This window comes from Cyprinus carpio, chromosome A18, assembly GCF_018340385.1.
Source record: "Cyprinus carpio isolate SPL01 chromosome A18, ASM1834038v1, whole genome shotgun sequence".
NCBI lineage: Eukaryota > Metazoa > Chordata > Actinopteri > Cypriniformes > Cyprinidae > Cyprinus > Cyprinus carpio.
Genome location: NC_056589.1, coordinates 6,676,110 through 6,701,666, shown reverse-complemented (window position 1 = coordinate 6,701,666; position 25,557 = coordinate 6,676,110). Strand labels below are relative to the sequence as shown.

At 39.8% G+C, this 25,557-nt stretch overlaps 1 long non-coding RNA gene across 1 annotated transcript; it reads right to left on the bottom strand.

Annotated features, from left to right (window-relative positions):
- Positions 1–598: 598 nt before the first annotated feature.
- LOC122148553 lies at positions 599–24,065 on the bottom strand. Its single transcript, XR_006162446.1, has 2 exons — positions 24,006–24,065; positions 599–824 (listed from the first exon to the last, which is right to left on the bottom strand). It is a non-coding gene; the product is annotated as an uncharacterized LOC122148553 (long non-coding RNA).
- Between the last annotated feature and the right edge of the window lie 1,492 nt (positions 24,066–25,557).

Below are 25,557 nucleotides of genomic sequence, written 5' to 3'. Positions count from 1 at the left end.
TTCCTCCCTAAAGCACTGCAGTGCTATTCTGGGAATGCAATCTTCTGAATTATGTAACAGTAGACATGAGTCTGGGAGCAAGCACACAGCATTAATAATGAGAATGTACAGCAGGTTACATCAATGCAGTGTGTTTTGTTAAGAAAAACACATTTCAGTTACCACAGAACAACAATATCTAGCGTTCCTTTAGAAATGTCCTAATTTTTCCAGCATCACACTACAGAATGAGGTGTAGTACATCCTTTGACATCATCAAAATCAAAGCGCAAAGCATTAAGACATTTAGATCTCAACCAGTGTGTCATAAAATGCCATTATATATGCAATGGTATACAAAGATATTGCACAATTTCCAGTTTCATTGGAGAGCAATGCTTTTTGCATATGTATTAATGCAGTTTATATAACGGGTGAAACAGTGGAATAAAATGTAAAAAGATAGTATAATATGTATATAACTCAATTAAATGTCATCATATTTGCCTGAAACTGGCATCTTCCCCTCCTGAGGTTTTACATACAGTACCTGCAGTGGTAAACTTGCTTCTAGTACTCATGGGGACCCGGGGAAAAAGAGGACTCAAATGCAGAGGCGTTGGAGTAACGGAGATTTTATTATCTCAGGGGAAAAAACAAAAACAAAGCAATATAAAAAATAACCAAAAATGGCAAACAAGTCGCTGGGTTAATCCAGATTCGGCAGAGTAGTGCAGACCCAGAAAGGCTGTGGACGCTGCCCAAGACCCAGCGCTCACCAGAGACAGGATGTCAGACAGAGGGATCGGCGAGGCAATGAGCGTTTGTATCTCCTCTCTGCACGTCTTGGGGTACAGGAACCACAAGGACAGAGAAACGTGAAAGACAGGTAATCAGCACAGTCACGGTACAGACACACAAAACAATCTACTGAAAACGAAGGACAGAACAGCAGAGATTATATAGGGAAGGGGGAATGAGCGGCAGGTTGGGGAGAAACTTTCCACTCACGCCAAAAGATCAGCACTGATTGCCTAGGTCAAGAGCTGCCAAAATAGACAAGACAGCACAGACCACAAGAGGAGCCGAAAAAGGCCCCCTGAACCATGAAACATGGTGGTTTTCATGTAGATGATGCAACTGAACCACAGTTCGAACCCAAATCTGAACCTGTGGTGGCAAATGGAGGGTGTTGAATCGGACTCTGGTTCAGACCAACTAAGTGAAGCAAGTTCTTTAATGACAAGCCCACATAGCTCCATCAGTCAGACTTATTTTGCTTTAACCATTCTTCTTCTGTTTGGAAGAGTTGTTTAGTTTCTCGTACATATACTGGCCAGTTACAGTTTCATATTCACTTAGTCTTTTAACTCTTCGACAGACATGATTAAAAAAGCATAATTAACCTACTGTGACCATTGATTTTTCAAAGTGAAAGCAAAGTGATGCTGTCAGATTAAGAACTTAGATAAAGTCAATGCACATTGTGAACTCTAAACTCTTTCAAACTATATTTTTGTACTCTTGAGTATGAAACTGCTCTCCTTTGAAACCAAACTGGAATTAGCCAAGGGTGAAAGTTGAGTGTGTGTGTGTGTGTGTGTGTGTGTGTGTGTGTGTGTGTGTGTGTGTGTGTGCACTGTTCCTCACGTAATTCAATAATGCCATAAAAAAAAAATACCTACACATACTGTATGAATTGGTACAGTTTCCAATAAAAAATTAACACTAGAGGCAGAAAAACTCAAATAACTTTTACTACTTTTCACAAAAAAAATAATTACAAACAATTTATTGAAGAAAAAAAAAAAATCACAGAATTATGTGCAGTATATTATGTTATGACCTAACAACAATTCTAACATGCTGCGAGATACTTATGACCATTAGCATCACATGTGCAGCTTCATGGGTTTTCTAACGCAGTGGGTCACATACTGAATGTGCATTTTAGCGCCATTCACTAGACATTTCCTTTTGAAACTGCACAAAATGTGCAAAAAGATACGTAATAATGGTGTTGCAAAAACATTGCCCCAGGCACGCATTTTCAATGTGCCAAGGTTGAAAAACAGGTTCATTGTCTATTGTCAATGGTGGTGTAGCAATCTATGAAACACAGCTCACACAGTAGCCCAACCAACCAACCTGATTGATTGTTCATCCATACTTAAACAAACAATAAATACACTAACTAATTCTGATTCATTCCTTGCTTTCAAGCCAAAAATAAAATGAGTTTTTCATGTCATTTCTTGGAGGAACTCTGACGGTCAGTCATAAATTTCTCAACAGACTCGGAGGGGATGTGGGCAAAACCACTTAATCAGGGCAAATGATTGGTATGGGAGCAGTAGAGTGTCTCTCCAGCCCCAGGAAACAGAGTCTTAGAAGGGTCTTACAGTGAACAAACAGAGAGATGAGAAAACAATAAAACTGAGCTTTATATAAAATTGACTGCTGCTGAATTTCACAGTACTATTAGTGCATTCTCAGCAGTTCCCTACTGCACAATTTGCATATGTTACTGAAAGTTTTGTTGTTTACACAGTATTATACTGTATTCTAAGCAGTTTCCTTCTGTATACGCTATATACAGTATGTTTGATTGTCAGTGCATTCTGGAAGAATATTAGCCTACTGTAAGTCTAAATACAGTAGTAGTAAATGACTGCAAAAAACAACCACACATCTCCTCGTACAACGGCTCTGTGACAGACTTGTAATAAGGATGAGAGCCCCCAAAAGAGTAAGCTATGGTAGGTTAATGTTTCAGGTTACACATGTAACCATGGTTCCCTGAGAAGGGGAATGAGACGCTGTGTCTCCTAAAGGGCGCTATGTGGAATGCCTCCGGCATGACCCGTGTTTGAAGCATGAGTCTATACACAACAATGAAACTGACATTGGCAGGAGGCAACCTATGATGTCACAACTGATGCGGCAGAGAGTATAAAAGAGCACCTGTGAAATAGGTCCTCCACTTCTTGTCTGAAGGAGACATGCAGGAATTCCTGTAGCATGGCAAAGGGACACAGCATCTCATTCCCCTTCTCAGGGAACCATGGTTACAATGCGTAACCCGAGACGTTCCCTTTTGAATAGGAACACGTGCTTTGTCCCCTAGAGGGAGCTATGGGTAATGGTATACCCATGCCACCCTGCCGAAGGGATGAGTGCTTTATTGGCTGAGCTAAGTTAAATACCCAAAGGAGTCCTCATCTCTGCACCAGCAACGCAATCATAGGCTGAAACTTCTTAAGATATTAGGTCTCAACAGGAGAGAGGAAGCTTAAATATGTTCTTATTCAGGCTAGCATCAAAGAAGGCTCACAGAGAGCCTAACACTTAGAGCTAACTGGCCCGCAAAGCTCTGCAGAGTGGACGCCTAAATACAACACCTCTCAAAATGAGAAGCCTCACAACACTCCATACTAAGGTCAGTAGCCAATGTGGCTTCAAAAGAGCCCAAGACCCTAGCATACTTCCCTCTCTAGAAGCAGAGGCCTCAATGAAGAAAACGCTCTGTAGCGAGAGGAGGCCTAACGATGCTCACAGTATATGGCCGAGCTCTAGGAGCAAAGGCCTCAGCATGACGACTCTCTAAAATGAGAGGAGGCCTAACTATGCCCCAGACATAAGATACCATGCAAGAAGGCTCAGAGAGAGCCTACAACCTGCAAAATGATGTCCTAGCAGAGCTCTGATGAGCGAAGGCCTCAGTAAAGATATCTTTCTGTTAGGAGAGGATGCCTGACGATGCTCACAATAGCCAAGGAGGCTCACAAGGAGCCTAGCAACTTAGCAAACAAAAACCAAGCTCTGGAAACGAAAGCCTCAGCATGATAACTCTCTAAAGTCGAAAGGAGACTAACGATAGTCCAAGCTCAGGATACTATGCAAGAAGGCTCACAGAAAGCCTAATACTTGCAGTGCTATCCTAGTGGAGCTTCAGAGAGCAGAGGCCTCAGTAAGATAACTCTCTCCAGTGAGAGGAGGCATAACAATGCTCGCAGGGTCTAAGGAGGCTCACAGAGAACCTAGTCAACCTACTCTGTTTAACCCCTTTGTGGTCAAAGATCAGCGACGGCCCCAGATTATTGTTGTTTCACTTTAACAGCACGTTAAACAAACTATGCATCAGTTGAAAATTTAAAGATTCTAGCTTCGATATCTAACCACTGTTTTGATAAAACATTGTTGCAGTGACAGAAATTTTGTAATTTATGTCAGGAGTGCAAAATAATAAATATGTATGAGTAATTTTTAGAATAGAATTTCACCAAGCATTCATATTCAGTCACGTCAGCAGTGGTTTATTTGTGTTCACATAGATTCACTGAACAGCGTCAATAAGGGTTTATAGTCCAAGGTTGCATATACATGGAGATATATGGATATATTTATTCATGTTTACTTCATATTTCTTCTGACAGAATCATAATTTCTATTCATTTTCCACTGATTTACGCAATCTGATGATAATTATCCGCTCCCAGCGCTGTCTCTGTGTGTTTAGTCTTCCGTGTTTGCGCTGCCACTGACAGAGACCTAAGGACGGAGCTCTAAGGAGTGAAAGATAACCCTCTGTAGTGCCAGGAGGTCTAACAATGCTTGCAGTACACAAGAAGGCTCACAGAAAGCCTAACAACTTAGGCCACTACCTGACTACAGCACATTTCTGTCTCTAATTCCTCAGAATTAGACACATAAAGAACAATAGTGTTATTTGAGTCAACAAGAGGAGCCAAAAAAGGAAAATTACTGTTTGACTCGTCCGTGCTCTGCCTACAACCCCCATGCTTAACCCCACCTCACTGTAATGGCAGTCACAGGACCCGACCATGGGGCGTAGGCACTCAACTTTCATTTCTCAAGAGAGAGTCAAGCCCAGATGGAACCAATTACCGCATTGCAAAAAGCGTGCATTTAACCTCAAGCACACTAGTTCAAATGACAGATTCTATCGCTCTGAAAAAAAAAATAATACTCATATGAGAACAGACGCAAATTAACCGTTATGAGTGCCTTAAACACCTTCGAGAGCCAAAAGCGGTTTTGCAAACACTAACTACTATCCCTCACGAGAGAGCAGAAAGAAAGAAGTTCCTACCTGTCACTTATGCCGCGTTTCCACCGACATTACCCAGAACAATTGTACCAGGAAATTTTTTCCCCAGGAACTATTTTCCCCCCAGATCTGTTGCTTTCTGCATTTCCACCATGGTCTAAAGTACCATGAAGATTAGGCAAATAGTCTGGTGATGTAGGTCTGCATTTGTTTCTCAATACAAAGTATGCAAATTTCGGACTTGCATCCTCGGTAGTTCGGACTTTGCGAGTGTGATCTTCCGCAGACAGGACGATGCAAGTCCGGTAATTCTGCAAACCGCAGTGTACTTGATAACATCAGTCAGCTCACCTCACCTTTTCCTCACTGTTTATGTACAATAAGACAAAATAGAATATCAAATACCACTGCCTCCTTTCATTTTCATTTAAACAATAATAGCCGCAGAAATGTACTTAGTTCAGGGAAATGTGTATATATACAGCCTACATTACAATGAAAAGATATATTATATCAATTGCCTCAATATTTTCATTTTAACATATAGATAAATTGAATAAAGACCCAAGAAGAATACCTGTTAGATTCACCCCAAACAAGTTATATTTTATGTTTAACCACTAAAGACACATCAGAGCCAGCGGCAAATGTAAGAAGGACTAGCCGAGTTGAGACTGCTCTCGGTGGATACATGAGGACTGAGCTCCCGCTGATCGCGTGGAGCTGATCATCTCCGAAATCGGCGAAACACATTTTTAAAAAGCCGCTCTCTTCATAAATAAACCACAGATATGAGTTTTAAACAACTACATTCTCGCCTGAAATACTTTTAACACTACATTTCATGACACAATAACAGTTATATTTTGAAAATTATCCAAATAAATGGTGGTTGAAATCACAATGCTGAGTGAACTCAACCAATCAGTATGCTCAGTGCCCAAGTCCCACCCCCGAAAGTTCCGGACCTTTGAAAAAGTACTACCTCTCGACTTTCTGATGGGCATTTTTTTTTACCCGGAACTTTATTTAGATCCTGGTTCCTGCGGTACACCGAGTACCAGCCCAAATTCCCTAGTTCCTGGGTAAAGTTCCAGCGGTGGAAACACGTCTTTATAGTCAGTCTTGTAAATGCATCATAGAAGACAGCATTCCACCCAAAAACTCATCCCACATCCCTCGAAAATATGGACGGCACGAATGGAGCTTTCATTGAGAAATCCTTTCTATACGCACAGTCTGCTTCCTCAGGAGCTAAACGTGTGCTCCTAACCTATTTACAAGTGTCTCCTGAAGACAAAAACGAGGATGACGTATTTCACATGTGCTCCTTTATACTCTAGGCCGCACCAGTTGTGACTTTATAGGCTGCCGCCTGTCAATGTCAAGTTCATTGTCATGTTAAGACTCATGCATCAGACACCGGTCATGCTGGAGGCATTCCCCAAAGCACCCTCTTGGGGATGCAGCACGAGTTCCCATTAGAAAGAGAACTTTAATTTTTCACTTTTTAATTACTTTATACATCTAGTCTGATGTTATTTGCAAGATAAAGAGTAGCTGAGTGAATGTCTGAGCGAACGCTCAATGTCTGAGTCAAAGTGATTTAACTGGCCTTTTCTTCCTGCAGCACAGATGGCAGACCAAAGGGGAGACTCGTTGTGAAGTTAAAAGTGCTTAGAGCACGTTTAATTGGTAGGTATACATTAAGACACATGTAAACACCTTTCATCATGGTCTTGTTCATATTATTTTAATGTAACTTGTTCACTTTTCCAGTAAAGCTGTGCTAACTAGTATTTTCCTCCTGCAGCGGCGCTAGCAGAGCAGCAGTGAGACTTGTAAAGACGAAAAGCCACCACTACATTAAATTGGTAGGTCATTATTAAAACACATGCAATTTGCCTTATTTGTTTTGTACCAATGCTATTTGCAAGGTATACATATGTTTGAGTTAATAAATGTCTGTAAGATCATCAGAGTGGGTGCGTATTTCCCAGTATTTACTGCATGTCCCAAAAAAATAAATAAATAAATAGTCACCTTCTTGGCCAGATTAATGAGATTAATTCCAATTGCATTGGCAGTATTGTAGATCTATTGACCTTGGACCCTGCAGTCCTGAAAACTAAAAAACCTGTCTATGGATATGACCCCTCTGTCAGAGCTGTAGGCCCATTGTGGCCCATTCATTGGCTGACAATGAAACCCCTCCAAATTACAACACAGACCTGAGGAGGCACAGAATTGTGATTATATGACTAGAAACTATAACTTTAGGTTGTTTATCTTCTTTTTTGTCAATGTTAACTGTTGTTAGAGCTACACAGAGATTTCATAAATGAATATACATGTTTGTTTGCAACTACATTAAGATTACATTAACATTAAGTGTAAAAAATGATAGAATATTTGTATGAATGTTTGCATTTCTCTCTTGATGCAAATAAAATGTTGCCAAATACTATTTGTCCAAAAACAATTATTCCCTTCATGACTTTGGAAAGGCTCACGGGAAGCATTTAATATAAATAAATCTCCAGTAAATTAATATCAGCAAGGTGATAGATTAAAAAAATACAAAGCTGTGTTTCTTGACAGCTGCTCTGATTCATGGATAATCCTTTGCATCTTTTTTATCTAGTAGTGAAGCTCATATATTGCTTTCACACATATCTAAAAAAAATAAAAAAATAAAAAAACATTTCGGTTCTCTTGCCCTCACAGCGCACTGTCAGCAGCAGTGAAACCCCTACCGAATAACCTGCAGCACTTCATACAGGTGACACATGCACTTAGACAAGGGACGTTTGACCGGGACGTGTTCGGCCAGCACTGCTTACACAGCTGAGGCAGCAGCCTGTCAACGCTCTTTGATCTTGTCTGTCTGCAGACACAAGCTCTAAAAATAAAAACTTGGCCTTTAAGGCGATATGCAGAGAAAAAAGGTGTCTCGTGCACACTGAAATATTTGAACCAGATCAACTTAAAAGACAACAAAATGAAAACTTACCTTATTTACTTTCTAGATAAATGTTAGGGTCTTACTGGAACTATTCATCTGTGCATATTATTAATGTTTGTAAGCATTTAATGACTGCATTACACATTTTTCAGACTAAATGAAACCGTATGTTTCTGATTTAATTCTTTCAATCGCTACAAACTCACATTGGATGTCAGCATTTTACAGCCATTTCCTTTTGCTACCTTCAAATTTTCATGGGAAATTCCTACATTCAAGCTCAGAAGTCCTAATTATGATGTGTTTGTGGTGCAACAAAATAAAGAGCAAATTATTAGAGTTGTGCAAATGTTCATGCTGTACAAGGTGTGTAACTGATGCTATATATTATCATTCTCTTGCTGCCACAGAGAATGTTGGGAAATATAGTATCATTCAAATGTTAAAACATATACTTATACATACTGTATACAATACATACTGAATAGTTACAACTATTCTTCATTAACAGTAAATAGAATGTACATAACAAAACTTAAAACATTAAACATAGTAGCATTCTACTATACTACTTTTATGCTTTCTCCTGCTGTATATCTTTATATGGAAGAAATAGTAAAAGAATTATGTTAGTATGCTAGAGTATTTCAAATTCAACCAGTGTGTTTTGTGGTATACTGGACATTTTGTCATCTGGGTATTCACCGTTTCTCGAAACTTCACATCTACTGGAGAAAATGCTTTACCTAACTACTGACTTGCTTTACCTGGTCATCATTTCCAACTAAGGCCTGGGACACACTAGACAATTTCCAAATATTAGCCGATTTTAAAACCATGGGAGACCACAGACATGAAGACAGTTTCAACCGATTTTTAGCCTTATAATCCTCTGAACGCACACATTAGATGATTCGACCAGACCGCGAGACCACACACTTGTTGACTGTAGGAATGATCGAACTTTGACATGAGATCTCACGGAGAATCGTGAGATCAAACGTAACTCAAGAAGAAAAACACATGAAAGACAATCAACGCTTTCAACTGGCTCTCCTGGCACGTGTTCTGTTGCACAGTGAAAAACAAAATAGAAATAAAAAGAATATGGATGATGTTTTTTCTCAGTGCGCTACTTTTGTGGCATGTTTGTGGCTGCCAAGTTTCAGCTATAGGAGCACACAACATCTAATATGTGATGCTTACTCTCATAGGCGATCACGGGTATCATGTCAGTTAAATAATCATAATGACATAAAACGATAGAGGATTTTTTGACAAAGAAATCCATCGTTTGGGGGGGGGGGGGGTTGGGCTTAAAGTCGGTGTTAAAATCTTCAAGTGTGTCTTTTCATGTCTTTAAATAGAAAAAGATTAATGTTCGGGTTCAGGTATATTCAGTCACTGTTCAGGTAAAGTTCAGGTATATTCAGTCACTGTTTCCTGATTGTAAAGTAGTTCTCAAATGGAGCTGGAGGGCAGTGTTCAGTAATTCTCTAAATACACTCAATGCAAGGAACTTACACTAGCAGCAATTTAATTTGATGTATGGAATTCATTAAATGAATTTAATGTTCCAGAGGGAATCTAATTTGTTAAGGCACAGTAGACCGAGCCTTACTTTTCCAAGAATTCGCCTGGTTTCTGAAGCAAATGTGAACTAGACTGAATGGCTTTTTAGCACATTCATTAAGACACATCTGAGCTACCACAGTGGCTACATCTTCCCTTTAAATTTCCCTGCTCTCCAGCACTGACTTGTTTCACTGGAGCACCATTATTTTTTTTCAGGTTCGTCTGAGGTATTTCACAAAAGTCAGCCTTCAAACCACTAAACCTTGGGAGTTAACAAGCTCTTGTCTTCTTGGCTTGTGGTTTAATTTGTGAGAGGTTTATAAAAAAAAAAAATACATTTTCTAACTGGCTCTGCTCACTGTATGCTGAATAAATGATGTCATTAGTGCAGAAGAACAAGCAATTATCATATACTATGATGGCATTTATTGTTTTAATCAGTACACCAACTTGAAAAAATATCAGAAAACATTTAAATTTAATTGCAAAGGAGATATATTACAAGGAAAATGTAGAGGTAGGTTGATACTCAAGGGCACTATTTCCCCATGAATAAGAATGAGGAGAGTAAGTGCAATTAAAAATAAAAATATATGCTCAACTTCATATGATGTCAGTTACTGAGGAAAATAATTGTGACTCATCCCTCAATTTGAACCAAATAACCAAAACTGCTTTTGCAGGGTATAAAAAGTAACTTCAAGTCCTAGATGCAACAATTATGGGGGGGTTAAAATCAGACATGAAATATCCACTCATACTGGTAGAGTACTTACATTAAAGGTGAGCTATTATGACCCCTTTTACAGGATGTAAAATAAGTCTCTGGTGTCCCCAGAGTGTGTATGTGAAGTTTTAATACCCCACAGATATTTTTTTTTAATATATACTTGTTGAAAATGCCAATATTAGGGTATGAGCCAAAACACGCCATTTTTGTGTTTGTCCTATTAAATGCAAATGAGCTGGTGCTCTCGCCTCCCTTTTCAGAAGAGGGCGGAGCTTCAAGATACCCACAACAGCAAAACGGGACAGTTTCATGCAGTCTCATTGTACTGTGCATAGTATATGCGTGTTTATGAATTACACAGACGGGGAGCACAGCGGGATAAAAATAACAACATGGTGCCTTCGCATGCTATCTAAACTTTCATATGCAATTTTTGACTACCACATTCCTATTTATGATCATTCTGATAGCACGTGAAGGCAGCATCAGTGAAAATAGGCAGAGACAATGGTAGCATTAGCAAAATTAGCCTGACAGAGTGCCTAGAAGCAGGCAATCTGGAAAACAAAATATGACGTGCGATGCTTACTTTGTCTGGAGCTGACGTTTGCGCACGAAGTGTCGGTATTGACCCCTCTTTCAGAATCAACCTTTGCACAACTCCAGTGCTGAACTGATCCTCGTTTGTGAGGCAGTCCAATGTAAAACGATTAGCACAAACATATAGGACTTTCCATTTTTTTTCCGGGACATTTACTTCGAAAATGAAATTTAAACCATGACCTCAGTGGTTTATGGAGACTCCTATATGCGTTGGTGCATCCAAAAACACAACACTTGTAATGCCTCTTTGGTGGTGACATTGTATCTCCAGGAGCTACAGCAAGAAAACAGCAATGGTGGACTGCTGCTTTTCACTCAGGGCTGTCTGTGCCAATAGGGCATAGAGCGTCTCATGATAGATTTGTGATATCACCCCATGTCTCAACCCTAGTCAGACACCGTTACATAATATAACAGCAACAACAACAACGGCAGACTGCATACAGTACTTGTGTTCATGTTCCAGAAGCTACTGAGCCTATTAGCTTTACTAAAGCAAAATTAGAAATTACTAAAGCAAAAAATGTACAACAAGGTTTATGCGCATGCTCCAAGTCTACTTCTCCATTTTTAGCGTATCTCTGTGCCAGAATTACAGTGCCACATAGTGGTCTGGCATGTATACTACATAGTTTTGAGTTGGTTTTATGTGTACGCAGATATTTCTTGAGATGAAGCCATGTTTCCAGATTTTTTTTTTTTTTTTTTTATAACGAGGATAGGGAAAGCTCTGGCTTCGTGTGGATGTGGTCTTAGTCTTGTATTGTGTCACATTGTTTTTCTGAGCCCTTTATCCTGGTTTTGATCTTTGCCTGGTTTCCCGGTTATCCCTTTTGTCTGAATTTCTGCCTTGTTGGAATTGTTTGGACTGATTGCTCTGTGTTAATGACCTTATGCTTGTTTCTGGATTACAGCTTTGGATTACTCTTAAATAAACTGTATTTGGATCCTCAATCTTTGCGTTCCTGTCCAGATAGTGACAGAAGACTAAGCCGCTATGGATCCAGCAGTTCAACTTTGCAGCAAGGTAATAGATCAACCAAGGACCACAACTGAGATTTTCTGAACCTGGCTCAACTCACATCTTGACTTTGATCTCATTGACTCAATGAATTCTACAAATCTAGTCTCATTCGTGATGGTCCTTGTGGGTCACTAATTGAATTTTTGGACTATGCACTTTTGTTGAGTGGGTGCTCCTTCACTGTTGGGGAAGTTGAGGAGGATGTTTCCCTAAACAGTTATTTATTTAGTTTTTTTATGTAGGTTTTATTTTTTTATTTTTTTGAGGAGGGGCACCACACACCAAGCTCCTTTGGCCATGGAGTTTGGCCCACCATGGTCACCAGCAGGTCCTGTTTTAATGGTAGCTAGTCCTGTGCTTTCTGCACCTTCCTGTCCTGTGATTCCCAAACTAGAGCCTGTTCACAACAGTTAAGAGACTCTCCACAAGATGGCCACCAGCCCAGAGCCTCTCCTCAAGATGGCCGCCATGCCAGGGTCTCCAGTCGTCGTGGGCATAATGCCAGGACATAGAGTCCACGCCCATGTTTCCAGTCATCATGAACATTGACACAAAGGATGAAAAAATTATATATCCTGGCTTTTCGTGCTGCGAATGATCACACCTGGTGTGAATAGGGATCTTTTGTTTTGATTGTTTTTTTTTGCATTCATTGTGAAAAGGCCTTTATCTGTTGCAAGTATTGGATCAGTAGTGTTGGTGATTACATTTGACATGTAATTACACCTGTCCAAAAACTATTTCTGTTATCAGCAAAGCATGCATTAATCGCTTTAAGACAAAATCATTATTTTTGCAGTTTTCTGTGACAAAGCGTAAAAACGTTATATTAAGGGAACATTTCAAGTAATGCCAAATACAAAGGTATCATAAACCCGGAATGAGTCCATGTATGTGCTGTTTTGTCAATAATTTAAAAGTATTTCTGAGTTTTGAGCATTTAGCTTTCATCTTGAGCAGGAACTAAGTATAGATGAAACAGTAATGGGTCTGTCCAAGTAAAAAACTGTCAGTGAGGGGCCAACAAATGTCTGATTTTGAGTAAATCCTTAAATTGGTGAATTATCCACTTCATGTCTTGGAATACTTAAGAATTCAAAGAAGTAATTTCAGTGTTCAGAAAAGGTACTATTATCTAGTTCAGTGTTAAATTGATGCTTAAAATAAATCCAATAGCTTTTTCTTAAGTCAGAGGCAGCAAAACTTTTCACTTATATCTTGGTTTTGTGCCAAATCAGACTAAGTGACATTTGCTTACTAGTCCATAGCCCCAATTTCATTTTATTTTTGGCCCTTTTTGCTGCTTTTATTGAGAGCACAATAGACAGAACATGAAATTGTCCAGAGGAACATTTTATTGGTAAGAGAATGCCCATGTCATAGCCCACATATGGAGTTCTCAGTTATGCTTCTATGAAGTACCCACTTAGTCTCAGATGTTCCTTGTAAAACTTAAAAATAAAGATGGACACAACAAATAAAAATTGACACAAATGAGACAATTGTTGGCATACAGTACGAGAATATATAGGTTAAATGCAAATGTCACTTAGTGTGATTTGGCACAAGACCAAGATATAGGTGAAAAGTTTTGCTGCCTCTGACTTAAGAAAAAGCTATTAATATTCAGTTAGTTAGGACTGATAATAACAGCATATGGATTTCATAATGGTAAATAATAACAGAACTTTCATTGTTGGGTGAACACCACCTTTAAGCCACATATCTATGGTCGGATGGACGATAGATTTGTGGAGGCAGTGCTTGCTTCCTTTATTGATTTAATTGTTGTTTTGTGGATGGTCTCACCTCACACACCTGAACTCCAAGCTACTTGTAAGGTTGATATTTGTCCCACCCTTGGGCTAATGTTCTGAGTCCCCTGTCTCTTTTCATCAGCTAGCTGGAGCTGATGAGTGCAAACACATTTGGCAGTCAGTATGCCACCAGGGGGAAGAGCAAGGGCTGTTGGGAAGGTTAATTGGCAAAGGGAAATAATTGGCCATTGGGCTTCATTTATATATATATATTGGTAGGTCATTTGCATTATTTCAGACTTCTCATAGTGTTTTATGTCATTTAAAGCTGAAGATCCCTTTTCATACCTCTAGGTCTGCAGTTCACCATTACAGTCTTTAGGATCTGTCATTCAGAAGCATGGCTTTTCCTATCACTGTAGCTGATGACACTCAACTCTACTTCTCATTCCAACCGGATGACCTGACGGTAGTTGCTCGCATTTCAGCCTGTCTGAGTGACATTTCTAGCTGGATGAATGACCATCACCTTCAGCTCAACCTTACTAAGACTGAACTGCTGGTGGTTCCAGCTAACCCATCGTTTCATCACAACTTCACTATACAGCTGGGTTCGTCAACCATAACTCCTTCCAGGACAGCCAGAAACCTAGGAGTTGTGATGGATCATCAGTTAAGCTTCACAGACCATATTGCACTGGCTACCAGTAGCCACTCGCATCAAATTCAAGGTACTGATGCTTGCCTACAAGATGACCACTGGCACGGCACCAACATACCTAAGCTCATTAGTTCAATCTTATTCGCCCTCCAGAAGTTTGCACTATGCAAGTGAACGACGCCTTGTGGTGCCATCCCAAAGAGGTTCAAAATCACTCTCACAGACCTTTTTCCTGGACTGCCCAGCTGGTGGAATGACCTCCCAATCTCAATTCGAACAGCTGAGTCTTTACTCATTTTCAAAAAACATCTAAAGACCCATCTTTTTCGCCTGCACTTAACCAACTAATACTAGTACTTACCTTTTCTTTTCTTGTCTATCATATTCTTAAAAAAAAAACAACAAAAAAAAACCTGGCTACGTGTTCTGTACTAGACTAACTGACACTTGTCATAGCACTTGTATACCGTTGTTGTTCTCTTGTTGATCTGATTGCTTCTATTGTTCTCATTTGTAAGTCGCTTTGGATAAAAGCATCTGCTAAATGATTAAATGTAAATGTAAATGTTCTATCCACAGCCAGTTCAATATGGGCTGGTATACAGATGTGATCATAACCATAAATGAGGCAATTATACTTAAATGGAAGTATGGACGTATTTTAATGGTCATAAAACAACAATATGTATAGGAAAACATATTCACCACAGTTGTTCATCTGTATGTGACTGTGTATGTGCATGTATTTTAACTTAACAAATGTGTTCTAAGTGATGTTACCTTCCAGACAAGCTCTCCAAGGTTAGTTTGTCTTTCTCTTTTGAAGTGTACACAGATATACTCAATCACATCAGTTTCTTTAACTGACTCACCACTCCTGCATTTCTAATTAATGCTTTGAGCTTCAGTTTGGTGGTGAATAAAGGTTACAGATCTCCTTTTTGATTGTTTAGCTTTCACTGTGAGCAAGAACTAAGTACAAACCAGAGAAAACTGTAATGAGTCTGTGCGAATCAATCTTGAGTCAGTGTGGTGCCAACAAATGTCAGATTTTTAAAGTAACTCCTTGAATTGGTGAATTATCCACTGTCTTGAAATGCTTCAAAATTCAAAGAAGTCATTTCAATGTTCAGAAAAGGTACTATTGTCTAATTCAGGGTTAAACTGATGCTTAAAGTAAATCCAAATGTTTCTCTCTCTCTTATTCACAGGCAGCGTTTCACTTATTAGTTGGTTTTGTGACAAATCAGACTAAATGCCATTTACTTCCCATTTCATACCTCCCCATTTCATTTTATTTTTGGCCCTTTTTGCTGCTTTTATTGAGAGCACAATAGACAGGACATGAAATTGTCCAGAGTAACATTTTATTGGTCAGAGAATGCCCCTTTCATAGCCCACATATGGAGTTCTTAGTTATGCTTCTGTGAAATACCCACATAGTCTCAGATGTATTTTGTAAAACTTAAAAATAAAGATGGACACGACAAATAAAAATAGACACAAATGGGACAAATGTTGGCATACAGTACGAGAATATAGAGGTAAAATTTGAATGAATGTTATAGCATATCTCAGCTAATTTACATGAAAAATGTTTGAATTCAAGTTGAAACCTCTTGACATTCAATTGACGTTGATACCTTGCCAATTTTCTTGATTATTAGATCTCTTCTGAAACTTGGTAAACACATGATATGTTTTTTACCGTGGCACGTTTTTATTAAGTTGGTACAGGCATGTATTGCTGTGTTTTTACTAAGTTGCTTCAGGCACGTATTGTGGTGGTTCAGAATTCAAATGTCTGGGGAGTGTGGCTAAAAGGTTATTGCTCTACTGTGTTGGAAAATAACATACACCCTACACTAAACCCAACCCTAAATGTACCTGATAGTGTTAATGAATGCAAAAGTGATATAATAACGCGTTCATTCATGCAACATGCTATTTTAATGTCCTTATACATGGATTTGAGCTGTTTTGTTCCACGGGGTTTGTACTGGAGCACTTCGCCTCACAAGTGCAACGCCGTATCACGTGAGATACAGAGCCGACCAACTGTGTTAGAAAATCCATACTTACTGTATGAAGCTGTATGTGACGCTAACATTCTAAAATATCAGTTTTTAAATCTTGCAGCATGGTAAAATTGTTTTGAAGTGATAATATAGTATTCTGCAAATAATTGTGCGAAAAATATGTTTTACTGTATTAATCGAAACCCTGGCCCTGTAAATTATGCTTTGTGTGAAAAGGAATAAAAGTTGTTGGAGTTTTACTGTGTTCATGTCAACTGGAAAATGCAGCGTTTCGTATGTATAGGTATGCTTTTTGAGTTTTACAGAAATGTAGGTAGAGACATGTATTTCCAGTGAGCCTTTGTAGATTTAATTCCATTGCTGTTGAAGAGGGTGTTACATGACAACTGTTTATGCATTTTGGCCATTTACATGACTATGACTACAGGTCTCTGTAGTTTTCCTTAGCGAGAACATCTCAATTACCAGGTCTCAGATAATCCCTCAGCATTCTGATGATTAGGTCAAGCTAATAGGGTTTAGCACCACAGATGCTTTCGCATCAGGATTTGGTTTCTCCTTCCTCTCTCTGCTGTAATGGTAAGGCTGAAAGAAGATTATTTATATTCATACTCTTTTCAAATCCTGTTAGTCCTAGGTTCAAAGGCAAAGAGCTTCACTCTTTAATCATACCCACAGAATTTTCAATTTGAGCACCACTCTCAGAAATACACTGAGAAGTTTATATTTTTGCTTCATAGGTTGTAAAGATTTGTATGTAATTTTTGAAGATGTTCCGGTACATATAGCACACACAAGAAAAATAAAATGCTGTCTGCATTGTTTGTCACATTTTATTGCATTTCTACATGCAAGAGCCCGATGGTCAAAATTATATGCATGATTTGTGAAAATTACAGAAATGTTATAATGAAAACACTTTGAACTGAATACACAGGTGACCAGACTAACCATAAACAACAGACTGGAATGAAAGAGCAGCAATACATAATAATTCTATGGTGACCAGGAGTGGATATGTTTGGTTCACCTATTTTTTTGTGGGAACGTGATATTATGTCGTGGCAACAAGATATTAATTTCAGAAATGGATGTCGTTCCCTTAACATAGTATATAAGGATGTCATTACCTCGACAAAATGATCTCATGGCCACCACATTTTATCACGTTCCCACAAGTTAATATGACGTTCCCAAAAATTTAAATCTCATGGCCACAACATAATATCACCTTCCCACGAGTTAATATGTTGTGGCCACTACAAAAATAATTGAACCGAACATGTCCCCTCCTGGTCACCGTATAATTCAGTTTGCGTCTGAGGGAACTCTAGTAATCACTATGGGAAATGCCTTCAGTGTGTCCGGTGTCTGAAGCAAATGTCTAAACACAACTATAACATTGGCCAGCGACAGCCTATGACATCACTACTGGCATGACAACAGTATAAAAGGGTGCCAATACAAACATGCCGTCCTCTTTTTTGTCATGAGGGACTGTTTTGTTTGAAGCATGCATTCTGGTAAGAATGCTGCTCTTTCTTTAAAGTAATGGTGAGCACTAGTAAAGCCACCTTTCCACTATCTCTGACAAGCGAAAGACTGGAAGTTATTCATTTTTCAATGAAGAGTAGTGGGGGAGCTGCGTGGAGTTCCAATCATATGCGTAAGCAGAAAATTCGGATCCGATTTTAGGTTTTAGATGCGTTAAAAATTTTGACCTTCTGCGGCTAGACCATATGTGACTGCACGACTGTATGTGATGTATTCTAATCAAAACTATGAGTGCGAGGTTAGAATTATCAATATTTTTTTCACTTTAACATTATTCTGTAAACACTATTTCTGTAAAATGGTGCTTCAGAACAATTATGGCAGAAATGATTCAATAATTATGTATGTTAATTAGCCCCATAATATCTACTGTGTTTTTATTTAGGGGGTCATTTGTTTTGTTTAGATATATTCATTATATTCATTAAAATTATATTCACCATCTGCGATGGTGGAAATGCAGCTTAAGACGTTTTAGAAGTGTGCAGATCCATGTCCTTGTTTTCTTACACACACAAACTTTACGTCTTGAGTTTGGGTAGAGAGCAAGCAAACAATGTCTTAAAGTGGGCAATCTGCGTTCATTGTGAGCGTTTTTCTATGAAAAAGCTCCACTCTCATTTGTCTCCTTTTCTAGGGGAGAAGGTCAGCCAACGGTTCCCAGTGGTTCAGGACCCACCGCTACTGAGGCACAGAGAAAAATGAGTTCATGGGGTTCTCAGGTGGATTTTCAGTGCACTGATTTCCCTGAGGTATGAGTGTAATGTACTCTCTGCACTTGTACTGAGCTTGAATTCTCCTCTCTCTGAGTTGTTGAGTAACTCCGCTCTGCAGTTTTGATAGGTTGTCTGGCCCACTATAGACCTCCCTCACATTGCCCTTAAGGTTGAACCAGTGAATCTCTCCTCTCTTTGGAGTGGCTTTGAGTGCACTGTATTCCCTTATATACAGTATTAGTGTAATGTATTTCATTCTCTTGGAAGTTCTACTATAAGGTACTCACACTGAGGAGCTCTAATCATGTGCATAAATGGATCCCATTATGTGGTCAAGCAGGCATTGTTCCCCTTGAAAATAAGGGTAGTGCAATTGCCGGCCACTCCCACACACTTCTTTAGCAGGCTCCTTTGAGCCTAGCTGTATGGGACCATCACTCTCCCTATATACTGAGGAATGAGATTGAGAGTGTCAAGGTGCCTTGTGTGCAGTTGTATCAGGTTGAGAAGCTTCCGTTCTGCTGCCCTGCTAGACTGCCCTTTCTGGTTGAGTTTGGTAGTGCTCCCCTCACTGCAGGAGGGTTACCTATAAGCCTGCTGCTCCTAAAGCAAACATGCGAGTTCTCTTCTCGATCTGAGAGCCTAGGACCCCGTTCCCGGAACTCCACCTGCAGTCAAGGCTGCCTATTTTAGTTTGGCAGTGCTCCCCTGACTGCGGGAGGGTCACCCATGAGCCTGCCACACATGGAGGGAACATGTGAGATCTCCTCTCGATCTGAAAACCAAGTACTATGCTCCTGGAGCTATGTGCACAGTAATACCTGGTTGTTAGGCCATCTTTTTGTCTCCCAGTTAGGCTGCTCTTATGGTTGAGCTTAGCATGCTGCTCCCAAGGTGAGCGTCTGAGTTCCCCTCTCATTTCTGAGGGTTGAATCCTCTGCTCCCTGGAGCTCTGTGAGACAGCCATACTAGGTTGTTAGGTCATCTCTGCCTCCCTGTTAGATTGCTTTTTTGGGTGAGCTTGGCAATTCTCCCCTCATACTGGAGGATTGTCTATGAGCTCGCCGCTTCCAGCTTGAGTGTCTGAGTTCCCCTCTATTTTCTGAGGGTCGAGTCCTCTGCTCCCTGGAGCTCCATGAGGCAACCATACCAGATGGATTAAGACCTCCTGTGTGGCCTTCCTGATGACTGTCAGTGTTTTTAGCCTGGCATTGCTCCCCTTATTACAGGGTCACTTTGAGCATGCTGCTCCCTGGAGCTCCCATCATGTGACTGCCCTTATGGGTGGGTTTGGCGGTACTACACTCAGTTGGATGGTCTAATATGATATGCCACTCTTGGAGCCCCATCATGCACCCTTCTGAGCATGTAAATTCTCCTCTCATTCTGAGAGGTGAGTGATCTGCTTCTTTAGGCCTGTGAAACAGTCATATCAGGTTGTTGGGCCGTCCATTTGGCCCTACTGATGAACTGTGAGCAACAAAGCCCCCTCATGGCTTGATGGGTCACCGTGAACACACTACTCTCAGGAGTCGTGTTATGTGCAAGGTTGAGTATGTGAGTCCTCCTCTTACTCAAAGAGTGTAGAACTCCACTCCCTAGAGCTCCATGATGCAGTTATACCAGGTTGCTGGGCCTCCTCATGGCCTTTATAATAGCACTAAGTGCTTTCTAAAATCCATGTTTATGGTAAGTGCGCATGCTGAGCATCCTGTGCACTTTCAAAAATTTTGGTAAGGGTCACGCACAGCCAGCTTCATATCCTTTCTCCAGGTTGGTCAGACCCCGATTCTCACCTTGGGTCCCCTTTTAAGTATGTATCCTTAGTGATACCATAACAAATGGTTCCCATCTAATGGGAATTCGCCATCTCAGGTACAGTGGAGATGGGTTGTGCCAGTCCCTTGCACTTGTCAGTGTTCTGAGACTCTGCCTCTGGCAGACAGGTGGATTGGCTATCTTTATAGTCTCTCTGGGAGAATAAGGGGTTGATGTATGAAGTCCCCCTAGGTAAAAGGCCAGGTTCTGGTAATATGGTGAGTTTACTGTGGACACCTGGCTATATCACCTTAAAAGAATCACATTGTTGTCTGATTCTAAGCCTTTGAGCTCTGCCCTGGGACCAGGCTTTCTTTGCCCAGCCCATAACAGGTAAGTTGTTTTGGTTGTTTTTTATGTAGCTCGAGGATATCGTCACTAACAGACACTGAGGCCTCCAAAGGGGCAACTCCCTCAGCATGGCAGCGTCGGGTATTCCGTTTCCCATAGTGACCACTAGAGGATGCAGTTTGAGTTCCCTCAGAAGGGAACATCTCAGATTATGCATCTAACCATGGTTCCCTGAGAAAGGAACAAGACACTGCATCCTCTTTTCTTGCCATGGTTCAGACACAAGCTTCAGATGAAGAACAGATGGCGTGTTCAGTTGGTGCCCTTTTATACTGTGGTTGTGCCAGTAGTGATGTCATATGCTGTCGCCAGCCAATATTATTGTCATTCAATTCAATTCAATTCAATTCAATTCAATTCAATTCAATTCAAGTTTATTTGTATAGCGCTTTTTACGATACAAATCATTGCAAAGCAACTCTACAAATGTAATGTAAATCCCGTGGCAAAACAGAGAAACAAATAGAGACATAATTAGCGTAGCTGCTGTTCCAGCCAAGTAAAATTAATTAGATAAACACAAACAAAATAAAAATAACCACACTACAATCACATATAACTGCAGTCCAAAATTAGATGTATTATTTGAATGCTTGGCCAAAGAGGTGTGTTTTTAATCTAGATATAAACAGAGAAAGTGTGTCTGAACCCCGAACATTATCAGGAAGGCTATTCCAGAGTTTGGGAGCCAAATGCGAAAAAGCTCGACCTCCTTTAGTGGACTTTGCTATCAAAATCCAGCGTTTTGTGACCTTAGGAAGCGTGATGGATTGTAGCGTGGTAGAAGACTAGTTAGGTATGCAGGAGTTAAACCATTAAGGGCCTTATAAGTAAGTAAAAATATTTTGTAACTGATGCGGAACTTAATAGGTAGCCAGTGCAGAGACTGTAAAATTGGGGTAATATGATCATATTTTCTTGACCTGGTAAGGACTCTAGCCGCTGCATTTTGGACTACCTGTAGCTTGTTTATTGAGGATGCAGGACAACCACCTAGCATTGCATTACAATAGTCCAGTCTAGAGGTCATGAATGCATGAACTAGCTTTTCTGCATCAGAAACAGGTAACATGTTTCGTAGCTTGGCAATGTTTCTAAGATGAAAGAATGCTGTTTTTGTAACATGGGAAATATGATTTTCAAAAGACAAGTTGCTGTCTAATATAACACCAAAATTTTTGACAGTAGAGGAAGTAAAAATACATCCGTCTAATTGCAAATTGTAATCTACGAAATTCTGTGTAATGTTTTTTTGGTCCAATAAGTAATATCTCTGTCTTATCTGAATTTAATAGGAGAAAATTATTGGTCATCCAATCTTTTACATTTTTAACACACTCTGTTAGCTTAGATAATTTAGAAGTTTCATCTGGTCTCGTTGAGATATATAGTTGAGTATCATCAGCATAACAGTGGAAACTAATCCCGTATTTTCTAATGATATTACCAAGGGCCAACATGTATATTGAAAATAGCAGAGGACCTAGGACAGATCCTTACACCATATTTTACTGGACATAAAATAAATGACACCACACCCAAATAAACAAAAACAAAATCGAACCGACAGGAAAGATATAAACCAAACCAAATTAAAGGGATACTCCACCGTTTTTTCATATTAAACTATGTTATTCCCTTAACTAAGACGAGCACAATTGAGCAGACATAACATTTTCAACAATTTTAGACATAAATGGAAGATTTGAAATGGGTCTGTAATTTGACAGTTCAATAGGATCTAGTTGTGGTTTCTTAATAAGAGCCTTAATAACCGCCAGCTTGAATGGTTTTGGGACGTGACCTAAAGATAACGACGAGTTAATAATATTGAGAAGCGGTTTTTCTGCTACAGGTAACAACTATTTCAGTAATTTAGTGGGTTCACAGGATCTAATAAAACACGTTGTTGGTTTAGATGCAGTGATAAGTTTATTAAGCTCTTCCTGTCCTATAGTTGTAAAGCACTGCAGTTTATCTTTGGGTGCGATGGATGAAACTAAAATATTAGATGCTGTAGAATTTACATTTGTTATTGTATTTCTGATGCTATCTATTTTATCAGTAAAGAAATTCATAAAGTCATTACTATTTAACTGTGAGGGAATATTTAGATCAGGTTGCGTCTGATTATTTGTTAATCTAGCCACTGTGCTAAATAAAAACCTTGGATTGTTTTGGTTGTTTTCTATGAGTTTGTGGATATGCTCGGCCCTGGCAGTTTTTAGAGCCTGTCTATAGCTAGACATATGTTTTTCCACGCAATTCTAAAAACTTCCAAGTTATTTTTTCTCCATTTGCGCACAAGACTACGAGTTTCTTTCTTGAGAGAGTGTATTACTGTTGTACCATGGCACAGTACGTTTTTCTCTAACCTTTTTCAATTTGATGGGGGCAACAGCTTCTAATGTATTAGAGAAGATAGTGCTTATGTTGCCAGTCATTTCGTCTAGTTCATGTGTATTTATGGGTACACAGAGAAGTTGAGATAAATCAGGCAGGTTATTTGTGAATCTGTCTTTGGTGGCTGGAACAATAGTTCTGCCCAGACGATAACGAGAAGGCATATAGTTATTATCATCAATACGCAGAATGCACGATACAAGGAAATGATCAGTAACATCATCACTTTGAGGTACGATATCTATATCAGTAAGATTTATTCCATGCGATATAATTAAATCTAGCATATGATTAAAACGATGAGTGGGCCCAGTGACATTTTTTTCTTTATTCCAAAACTGTGTATTATCAACATGAATGTTATTATCGACCAGTCTAACGGGGCTCATGTTTATAACAGTAGTTTGGTGGAGTAGACTCATTTAGACGAATATAATCATTTGGTTTTAGCCAGGCTTCAGTCAAGCAGAGTGCATCAAAACTATTATCTGTGATCATGTCATTTACAATAACTGCTTTGGGTGTGAGTGGTCTAATGTTTATGAGCCCAAACTTTAGAAATTGTTTTTGTTCATTTATTTTATGTTTTTCTGGTTTAATCACGATAAGATTTTTTCTAGGTCCTACATTAAATTTATATTTTGACCTCACTATTCGGGGAACAGACACAGTCTTAATAGATTGGACAGTGCAAGTACTTCTAACATTTAAGCGGGTAGAACAAAAGCCATCATAGCAGTTATTTGAGAATTGGCTTACTAGTCAAATGGAGGGTAGAGTCCTGGAGATGTTGTCCGAGAGGAGCTCCGCTCCGACTCTGCTGGGGTGCAGGCCATCAGCGCGAAAAAGCCTAGGATGCTCCCAGAAAAAATTCCAATTATTAACAAAGGGCAGTTTCTGTTCTTTACACCATGACAATAACCATTCATTTAGAGCAAAAAGTCTACTGAACCTTTCGTGTCCTCGTCGATATGTGGGCAGTGGTCCTGACATGATAATCATTGCCGCGGGGGTCGTGCTGCGAACCGTCTCGATCAGGCTCCTGAAGTCCCTCTTCAGCGTCTCCGTCTGCCGCTGCGGATGCACCCAGGGTCCGTGGTGTCCCGGTTCCGGAGTGAAGGACATCTGGGCAGATCGCGTCCTGGGTGCACTGGGCCTGTCCAGAGAAACACACGGGGTAGAGGGGGTGGGACTGTTAGTAGCGCACTGCATACTTACCCTGGACTTGTGAACATCAGCCCGGGATGTTTCCAGCGTGGCTCTCCGCTGTCTAAGCTGGGCCTGCCTCTGCTCCAGGACCCGAATCTGCTTCTCCACGGCCTCCAGAACGTGTCGTCACCTGCACTCAAATGTAGACATACATCCGCCATTAAAGCATGTTTAGACATTTGCTTCAGACACTCATCACGCTGAAGGTGTTCCCCATAGTGACCGCTAGAGGATGCAGTGTTTTGTTCCCTTCTCAGGGGAACATGGATACATGGATATGTTTCTCCTTAAAGAAATAGATAACCAAAAAAAATTAAATTCTGTCATTAATTACTCACCCCCATATCGTTTCAACCCAAAAAGAAGAATTCAAACCAAAAAGGGGGGAAAAAAGCCAAAAAGTACCTTAAAAGTACTTAAGTGCTATGCTGTAAGTCTTCTGGAAAATGTTACTGGAATGTTACTTTATTTCAAGAGAGCCCTATCATCATTGCATAGGTGCAGAACATGTGAGCAACATTTCCCTTTTGATTTGAATAAAACTAAAATCCATCTCCTACACATTTTCATTAGGCATATGCTAGTATTAATTATTATTTTATCACACAAATGTTTAAACATGGAAATGCAGATGGAAATGCACTGTTCAGGATCTTAAGAGCTCATAAATCAGAAACAACAGCTTTCCAGCCACAAATTACAAATTATTTATTTATTTTGTGAATCAAACAAACTCAGAAAGGTAAGTTTTAGAACAGTGTAGTTTACAACAGTAGGTTTTAGTGCATTTAGTGCTTCTTAGCTGAAACTGGATCTGTGGATGACAACTGTGTGAGAGCAGATTCATTTTTCCACTTTGAAGTGTCTTATGGCATTAACAAAAACATGGAAAGGCACACGGAGAAACGTTTCTGCTCCCCGGGCACCATAAATGGCTGCCCACTGCTCTGGGTGTGTGTTCACTGCTGTGTGCGTGCACTTTGGATGCGTCAAATGCAGAGCACGAATTCTGAGTATGGTTCACCATACTTGGCTGTATGTCACGTCACTTTCAGATGACATTTCAACTTCATAGATGACCTATAAAGAACAACATTTGCTC